At 36.7% G+C, this 9,664-nt stretch overlaps 1 long non-coding RNA gene across 1 annotated transcript; it reads right to left on the minus strand.

The window, feature by feature from the left end:
• LOC109349467 lies at positions 599 to 7,684 on the minus strand. The gene is made up of 3 exons (XR_002107971.1): positions 7,229 to 7,684; positions 829 to 839; positions 599 to 633 (listed from the first exon to the last, which is right to left on the minus strand). It is a non-coding gene; the product is annotated as an uncharacterized LOC109349467 (long non-coding RNA).

Genomic DNA, 9,664 nt, shown 5'->3' on the forward strand with positions numbered 1-9,664 from the left:
AGGTTTTGACCATATTATTGTTAATAATATTTGTCTTTCTGTACTTGCTACCCTAATTCTCAAATACATTTGTTGCTAATATTTGGTTTTTTGTTGTATGTTAACGTATCTATATCATCATTGTCATCTCTGGATTAAGACATCTATATGTTGATTCTGATAAAAGGGGGAAAATGTTTTTGCAGCTATGCAAGATATGAATTGGATTCAGTGCAAGATCTACCTTTACAATGTGACTTTTGGGCTTTATATGTTGGATTGGTGGGAGCGGTTTACCTTCAGTATCCTTTGTTTTACTCTCATTTTTATTTTATATTGATTTTAATTTGAAGTCCTTAAAATATGTATCTGCTTTTGTAGTTTTCTTAAAGGCAAACTTTTGATCATCTATAGATATTTATGTGCGGATTGTTTTACATGTGTGACTCAGAATTGTTGCGAAGTTTTTTGTCACGTAGTAATACTTCTAATGTCTTTTGGTGAGAAAGACAATCCAAACTATGCCAAAATTTTGACTAAAAAATTGAGGGATTTCTTTAATTTATATACTATCATATATGTTGTTGTACTGCATATTTGTGTTCCTGAACTTTGACAGATACGGTGGTTATTGTATTAATGTGGTTATTGTATCTTTTTAATTAGTGGCGTAAATGGCACTCAATTATTTCTTAACATGCATTTAATTTACTGATTATGATGATGACATGGTTACTAAGTCTATGCTACTTTTGATTGCAATTTATTTTGGTTCAATGAGTATGTCTTGCTGCAAAGAATATTCAACATGCATGTAGAAACATGGGACTCTGACATGTATTCATTTACATTAGCAATTCCTTTAGAGACTAAAACTCTTAACAAATATTTTCTTTTTTCTCTAATCTACTTCTACATTTGTCTCTACTGAAATATACTATAGTCTTTAAATTTTGAATAAATAATACCTGTATATTTTATATCTTTAAAACTTCTATAATGATATGATGGTTGGTTAGAAACTAAAAATGTTGAGATTTTTGCATCAACTATTCCCTTCATTCCAATTGCTATAAATTAGAGACCTCGTTCAAAATAAGAACAGCAACATAAAATTCTTCAGGGTCATTATGTTCTTGACATTAATTTAGCAACCATTGCCATTATCATTTTTGCCTGTAAATCCTTCGTAGTCCAGCAACATGCCATTCTGACTTCTGAGAATCCTTTTTATCCTAGTGTATCATTCCTTGTTGAAGTCGCAGCTTGTTCCGAGTAAAATACAATCTTAGCACTTAGAAACCCTTTGATATTTTTTGTCAGCAGACTAGAAAAAACATCGATGATGGAGGTATATTATTTAATTCAAGGGAAACTCATGCAATGACTCAGAGCCTATGGCTCCTAAGAGAATATACCTTGTCACAAAGTAATAAAAAAAAAACCATACCCCCACTCCAGGCACACACTGCCCTTTTAAACTACTTGACCCAACAAACAAGACGTTTGTCTAGTGATGTTAGGCTCTACTAGATCCTCAGATTGATCAAAAAGTCAAATGTTCGATTCCTAGGAGTGACACTTGTTGGTGTCCCATGCACCCGCAAAGGATTAGTTCATTATCCATAGGTGAAGGGATATCCTTGGTTATACCAAAATAAAGACCATGACATTCCTAAGTGTAACCGTAACACCTCCCAGACCTCTCTAACAACCTGCCAGCTTATCAAACTAACTCATGCTCCACTCTTTTTTCTTTTTTTAACCTTCCTTGCATTGCATGCTTGACCACGCTCATCTGAGACACTTATCATTTGAGTTTGTGCTCACTTTTCTATAATGCTAGAATTGTATTTTGATAGGATAACGCCAAGGCCTATCATGAAAAATGTATATAAGAGAGGGAAGAAGAGTGTTTGGGTTTAGGGATAGCAGGATTACTGTTATACCCTTATGACAGTTAGAGTTAGTTAGGAAAGTGTGTATATAAATAGCACACTGGGCGGGAAAAGGAAGTTAGTTTGTTGTTTAGAAACTGATTGTGGAATCAGTGGAGGAAAGGGTCGGGGATCCTGTTGTTAGTTATCTCTATTGTAATTCATCTTCTTTCTAATAAAATTCTCTTAGAACCCTAGCAGAATACTATTGATTCGGGATAGGGACATTTCCTTTGAATCTCTATTCTACTTTTCTGTTCTAATTGATACCAATGTTATCACTGGTATCATAACACCTTTCTTGTTGCCTGAGGAGTAGAAACACCATCGTTGTTGTTGCTGAATTCAGGTTTATGGTGTCAACTAGAAGCATGGCTAAAAAGGTTGATAGTGGATCCCAAGATCGTGATGATTTGCGAAGAGAAAGGAAGGAAATTTGTCTCAGGTTGGAATTGAATGAGGCTCGAATGAAGAAGACCGAGGAATTGCTTGCTGCTATCGCCACAAATTAGGGATTGAAAAAAGAGGGAAATTCAATGGGAGAAGGTAGTGAGTATGACGAAGAGGTTGAAAGCAGAAGGAGTCATCACGGATTCGTTGGCGTAAACTAGAGATTCCAATCTTCCTAGGGGAGGATGCTTTCGGTTGGATGCAGAAATTGGAGAGCTACTTCAACCTCAAAGCCATTACAGAGGAAGAGAAGATGCAAGCCACAATGGTAACCTTGGAGGGTAGGGCCTTGAGCTGGTTCAAGTGGTGGGAAGGGTGTAACCCATCTTCTACTTGGGAGAGTTTCAAGCTAGTTGTGGTAAGGAGATTCCAACCACCTATGGTGCAGAATCCTTTTGAATTACTTCTATCCTTGAGGCAAGAAGGCACTGTTGAAGCCTATGGTGAAAAGTTTGGAAGGTATGCAGGGGCTCTAAGTGAAGTTAACCAGGAATTTGTGAGAAGGTTCCTTAATGGACTCATGGAAGAAATAAGGGCAAAAGTGAGGTTATATGAGTTGACAACTCTGCATGATATAATTAGGAAGGCTATCCTCATTGAACAAAAGAATATGGTGATAAACAAAAGACCCAATCCCTCCTATACTAAATTTGCAGGGCCATTTAGAGGAGGTTCTTATTGTAAGGTGGTGACCTTAGATCCTACCTCTGCAAGTAGTAGTAAAAGGGAAGGCTCATCTGTGGGCAGTGTTGTAGGATCTCACAAAATTTCTCAAGAAGCTGAAAGTGTTAGAGGAAAAGGGGAGTTCAAAAGGCTCACTAGTGTTGAGATGAAGGAGAAGAGGGAAAGAAGCTTATGTTTCAGGTGTGATGAACCTTTTTCTAGGGAACATGTGTTCAAAAATAAACAGTTAAGGATGATCCTTCTTGCTGAGGAAGAGGAGGATAATGAAGAAGCAATAGTTGAGGGGGAGGATAAGATCTTAACTCAATGTAACTGTCCCTATGTTCTATGAAAGGGCTCACCTCTACCAAGTCTTGGAATATAAGGGGCACAATCCATGATAACCCAGTGGTGGTTATGATTGATTGTGGGGCCTCCCACAACTTTATTTATATGAAATTGGTAGATAATTTGAAGTTAAGGGTAGAGAAAACTAAGCCTTACACTTGGAAGTGGGAGATGGACACCAGATTAGTTGTGCTGGAGGATGTCCAAGCCTCAAGCTGATCTTGCAAAAATGGGAGGTGATCCAAGATTTCTACCTGTTTAGGTTGAAAGGGGTGGATATAGTGTTGGGGTTAGAATGGTTGGCAAGTTTGGGAGAGGTGAGAGTTGACTTTGGCAAAATGACCTTGACTATGAAGAAGGAAGGGACTCTAATCACTTTGGTAGGGGGCCCTGCCTTAACTAGGACAAGAGTGTCTTATGGAGCATTTATGCAGGTGCTATTGCAAGAAAGGCAAACACTGATGCTACATTCTAACCCACCCTTACAACCTAGTCAAGGGAAGGTGATTCCAGCAGCCTTGAATAAGTTGTTGCAGCAATACTAATAGGTATTCCTAGACCCTCAGGTACTTCCACCATCTAGAAAACATGATCATGCTATCCACTTCAAAGAAAATGTTGAGATACCTAACATTAGGCCTTATAAATGCACATACTATCATAAATCTGAGATAGAGAGATTGGTGGTTAAGATGTTAGAAGGTGGTGTCATTAGACCCAGTATAAGTCCCTATTCTAGTCCTATAATCTTAGTCAAGAAAAATGATGGAGGGTGGAGATTTTTTGTGGATATAGGTCTCCAAACAAAATTACCATTCACAACAAATTTCCTATTCCAATAGTTGAATAGTTGTTGGATGAGTTAGGGAAAGCTATGGTATTTTCCAAACTTGACCTAAAATTAGGTTATCACCAAATAAGGATAAGGGTAGAAACTATTGAGAAGACAACCTTTAGGACACATTAGGGCCATTATGAGTTCCTTGTCATGTTGGCCTGACTAATGCCGCATCTACCTTCCAAGCCCTCATGAATGATATCCTAAAACCTTACTTGAGGAAGTTCGCCATAGTATTCTTTGATCATATTTTGGTATATAGCCCTGATCTAAATTCTCATGTTCAACATCTGCAAGCAGTGTTGACTATACTTCTGGATCACTCCTTAAGGTAAAATATGAAAATATGCAGCTTTGGTCAGCCCAGCATTGAGTATCTGGGCTTAACATCATTTCAGAAGGGGGTATCAGCAGGCCTATCCAAGGTGGAAACTATGCAGTCCTGGCCTCAACCAACAAACATCAAGGGTCTGAGAAGGTTCTTGGACTTAACAGGATATTATAGGAAGTTTGTGAAGAACTATGAGAAATTAGCTAAGCCACTTACTGAATTGATGAAAAAGAATGCTTTCAAGTGGTCAGAAGATGCTATGTCTGCTTTTGAGGCATTAAAGGCTACTATGGTGAATCTCCCTATGTTAGAAGTTCCTGATTTTAAGAAGGAGTTTTTGGTGGAAACAAATGCATCTAGTAAGGGTCTTGAGGTAGTCTTGATGCAAGGAGGAAGACCTTTGGCCTTTTGGAGTCAAGGGCTATCCATAAGGGCTCAACATAAGTCAGTCTATGAAAAAGAGCTCATGACATTGGTTCAAGCCATCCAGAAATGGAAGCACTACTTGATGGGGAGGCATTTCATAATTAGGACAGATCAGAAAAGTCTAAAGTTCCTAACTGATCAAAGGCTATTTTCAAAGGAGCAGTTCAAATGGGTAGTGAAATTGGTTGGATCAGACTTTGATATCCAATATAAGTCAGGGAAGGAGAACTCAATTGCTGATGTTCTTTCTAGGAAGTAATTCTATTCTACCCTGTCCTTGGTCTCAAGTGTGCAGAGGGATAATTGGAATGAAGAGCTAAAACAGGATTCCAAATGGAAAGGGGTGATGCAAGAATTGGTTATTTCTCCTTCCTCACACCCAGGTTATGAGTTAAAAAAAGGGTGTGTTGTACTATAAAGGAAGACTGGTTTTACCCAAAACCTCCAACAAAATCCCTATTATTCTTGCAGAGTGTCATGAGACTCCTATGGGTGGTCATTTTGGGCATTTCAGGACCTATAAGAAAGTGGCCAGTTTTTTATTTTGGGATGGCATGAAGGCAGACATCAAAAGATTTGTGGAACGTTGTGAGGTTTGCTAAAGAAATAAGTATTCTACTTTGGCTCCAGCAGGTCTATTGCAACCCTTGCTCATACCCCAACATGTTTGGATGGATATCTCTATGGACTTCATTGGGGGATTGTCTAAGGTAAAGGGAAAGGACACTATCTTTGTGGTGGTGGACAGGTTGACTAAGTATGCTCACTTCTTTGCTTTGGGGCATCCGTATTCAACCAAGGATGTGGCTACTATGTTTATAAAAGAAGTGGTGAAGTAGCATGGATTCCCTATTTCTATAGTCTCTGACAGGGATCCTTTATTCTTGAGTCACTTTTGGAAGGAGTTATTCAAGATGGCAGGTACTCAGTTAAAGTTAAGCACTTCCTACCACCCCAAACTGATGGCCAAACTAAAGTGGCCAATAGGTGCTTGGAAACTTACCTTAGATGCTATGTGGGTCCTAAATCTAAATAGTGGATAGATTGGCTGCATTGGGCTGAATTTTGGTTTAACTCTAATTACAACAGTTCAGCAGGGATGACCCCTTTTAGGGCCTTATATGGGAGGGATCCTCCTACATTACTAAAGGCAGGTGTTATACCTTCTAAGGTAGAAGAGGTTAAGAAGATGATTGCTGAGAGGGATAGTATTTTGAAATAATTGAAGGATAACCTAGCTAATGCTCAGAATTTGATAAGACAACAACCAGATAAACATAGATAGGAGTTGGTTTTTGAGGTGGGAGATTTGATGTATCTCAAGTTGCAACCTTACAAACTGAAGTCTTTGGCAAAGAGACTCTACACTAAGTTGGCACCAAGGTATTATGGTCGTTATCAAGTGATTAATAAAGTAGGGGTTGTGGCTTATAAACTAGCCTTGCCTAACCAAACAAAAATTCATCCTGTGTTCCATGTGTCCCTCTTGAAAAAGGCTCTAAAACCTCATCAACATCCTCAGACTCTTCCACCCATGTTAAATGAGAAATGGGAGTTACAAGCCTCTCTAGAAGAAGTCAAAGGCAACAGGGAAGATAATCAAGAGAATGTGCAAGTTTTGATCAAGTGGAATAATCTGCTTGAGCATGACTGCACTTGGGAAAGAGCGGCCAACATTCAAGACAGCTATCCAGATTTCCAACTTGAGGATAAGTTGAGTCTTTTTAGGGGGTATTGATAGGATAAGGCCAAGGCCTGTCATTAAAAATGTATATAAGGGAGGGAAGAGGGATGTTTGGGTTCAGGGATAGCAGGATTATTGCTATACCCTTATGACAGTTAAAGTTAGTTAGGAAAGTGTGTCTATAAATAGCACATTGGGCGAGAATAGGAAGTTAGTTGGTTGTTTAGATACTGATTATGGAATCAATGGAGGAAAAGGCCGTGGGATCCTATTGTTAGTTTTCTCTATTGTAATTCATCTTCTTTCTAATAAAATTCTTTTAGAACTCTAGCAGAATCCTATTGATTCGGGGTAGGGGCATTTCCTTTGAATCTCTATTCTACTTTTCTGTTCTAATTGATACCGGTGCTATCATATTTAGTATATAACGCTTGACCCGACCAACATAAAAATGGGTCATTATTCCTTTTATAAATTGATATCATGCAATTGAAAGAAATATCTGTGCATACTGCAATTCAAATAGGTGTATCAGTTTGACTATTTCTTACTTTCTAATCTGTATTATTTACTTAATGTCAGGCATGTATTGTGAGAAGCAGAATCATTGATCTAGATTGTCACTTGTGGGTTTAAATTAGTTGCTGCCTGTGTATTTGGTATAGCTGACTATGGAATAACTCTTAGCAGATTGATATCGACCAACTTGGAATTTCTTCATGGTGCCAGAAAAAAGTGGTTCTCGTGCCTGTTATAACACCATCATGAATCTTATTTGAAAATTACTAAGCTTATAAAGCTTGTATGGGGATGCTAATTGGAATTTTTTTTTACTTTCTAACAATTATTATTGGGAGTTACTGTGTTTTGAACAGTTGAAGGTGAGCTCCACCAAAATGTCATGAAAGAGTGTGTGAAATTTAAGTTTTGGGTATTGGAGACACTGACTATAGGAATGAATGTAGCTAAAAAATTTACTTTTGAACTCTTTATAATTTTGTAATATTTTCTAAATTGAAGAGCATATTCTTTTTTCTTTTTGTATAACTAAGTATATTTTCACTATGTGGATAAGAAACTAATATCTTTTGGAGTGTGTAGCTATCGCTTTCAGGAATTGAACTTTGACCTTTTAGTTTACCTGAGAATAAATGAAGTTTTACACTATTAGACCAACACTCTATTTGTTTGAAGAGTATAAAGGGGAAATAAATTGTTATTTAATTTTTAAATATTTAGTGGTTGTAGTTGCTATGCATAATTACTTTCCATTTTTGCTTTGGCCTCTACCGTTAAGGCTATAGATGCACTCTACTTAGTTATTGCTATACTGGTTGTCTCACTTTGTTCCCTAGCAAAATCAAAATGTATCGTCAGGGACATGTTATTATCAGGACTTTGTTAAACTAAGGGTATGTTGGATGAGTTGGAGAAAGAATGTAATGTGAACAAGATCCTCCACTTAGGACATTTAACAGACTACATTGGCATACTCATCCTTTGGTAATTTTACTCCTTTTGGTTGTGGAATGATATATGATGTCCAATAAAATGTGCTATACATTATGATTGATTATTTCATATTCATGTTGCTTGGTTTTAGATGAAGTGTTTGTTGTGTGAAGTCCAAGTTTAATTCTGGTTGGTATCTTTTATAGTATTGGAGAATCCAGTATTAGAATGTGAGATGTAAAATTGTGTTTTATAATTTATAATTTTTTTATTAAAAATAGTACAAAATTTGTACGGTTAACTTTTTTTTAATACATATATTATTATCTTTTATCTAGTATTGGACCTCCTAATTAATTCATGAAACAAAAGCAATAAAAACGGTTCATATTCAGGGTGTTTGGAGTTGATTTGATGTTTTGGTCTACTGTAGCCAATTTGTTCTGTACAATATATAAAATCAATTCTACACTTTATACCTGTTTGAGTTAGTTTCTAGAGTGAAAATAAGTGTATAGCAATTGATTGCAAAACTCATCTCCAATGCTCTACATACAAAGTAATTTAACCATAGTGGTAAATTTCAAGTTTGCAATTCATAATTGGAATTGTGACTGCAATATTATTATCATTGGAGTTTCCATAATGATATTGCATTCGCAATTGTTGTATCATTAACCACAATTATGTAATTGCAACTACAGTAACAATTTAATATCCTAAATCTGACAAACTTGGTAGAATCATAGCCCCAACAAATGTAATCTCAACAAACCTCTATCTCGTTAGGAATTACTATATAGATAGCATTATATCCTCCTAGAATACCAAATAAGGGGAAATCTTTCGAGTCATCTTTTCCATTCCCTTTTCCTCCAAAACCACACTCCCAAACAAAGACTAAATACAATTTTAAATTGATCGACAATGTTCTATTGGAATCCTCCTGATTCCAAGGTTCCTCCGATATAGTTTTTTTCGAAGACAAGAAATGCACATCCCTCAAGAGTATTCAAGGTTGAGCAATCTTCTGAAGAAGTTTAGCCTTCATATAGTGAAGATGGATCAAAAGAATATGATATTAGGTATCAGTGGTCTAGGAACACCTAGAAGGGAGGGGGGGGGGTTGAATAGGTGTAGCGGTTAACAAGCATCGCTTCTTGAACCAAAACCCAACTGCTGGAACACAGTCTAGTTAATCGATTAACAATAGGGTTTAATCGATTAACTATTGCACAAAACAGAATGATCGGACAGACAAATTGCATAGTAATTAAAACAAAATTGAACAGATATAATACAGATATTTTTACGCACAATTATTAAGTATATGACAGTAAACAAATATCCAATTTTTCAATTACAGATTCAATTTATAATGGCAAGAAACATAAAGAATATAAAGAGAGAAGTGATGTGGATCCATTAGAAGCTAGGCCCAAGAGAATTCTTGATGAAGTTTGTGTTTGTAAAGACATTCAATTTCTTAGTAAAATCAAATCTCCCGAGATCTGAAGGGGAAGATTGAATGTAGATTGCAATGGTTGGAAAATTGT

Source organism: Lupinus angustifolius, chromosome LG01 (assembly GCF_001865875.1).
Source record: "Lupinus angustifolius cultivar Tanjil chromosome LG01, LupAngTanjil_v1.0, whole genome shotgun sequence".
NCBI lineage: Eukaryota > Viridiplantae > Streptophyta > Magnoliopsida > Fabales > Fabaceae > Lupinus > Lupinus angustifolius.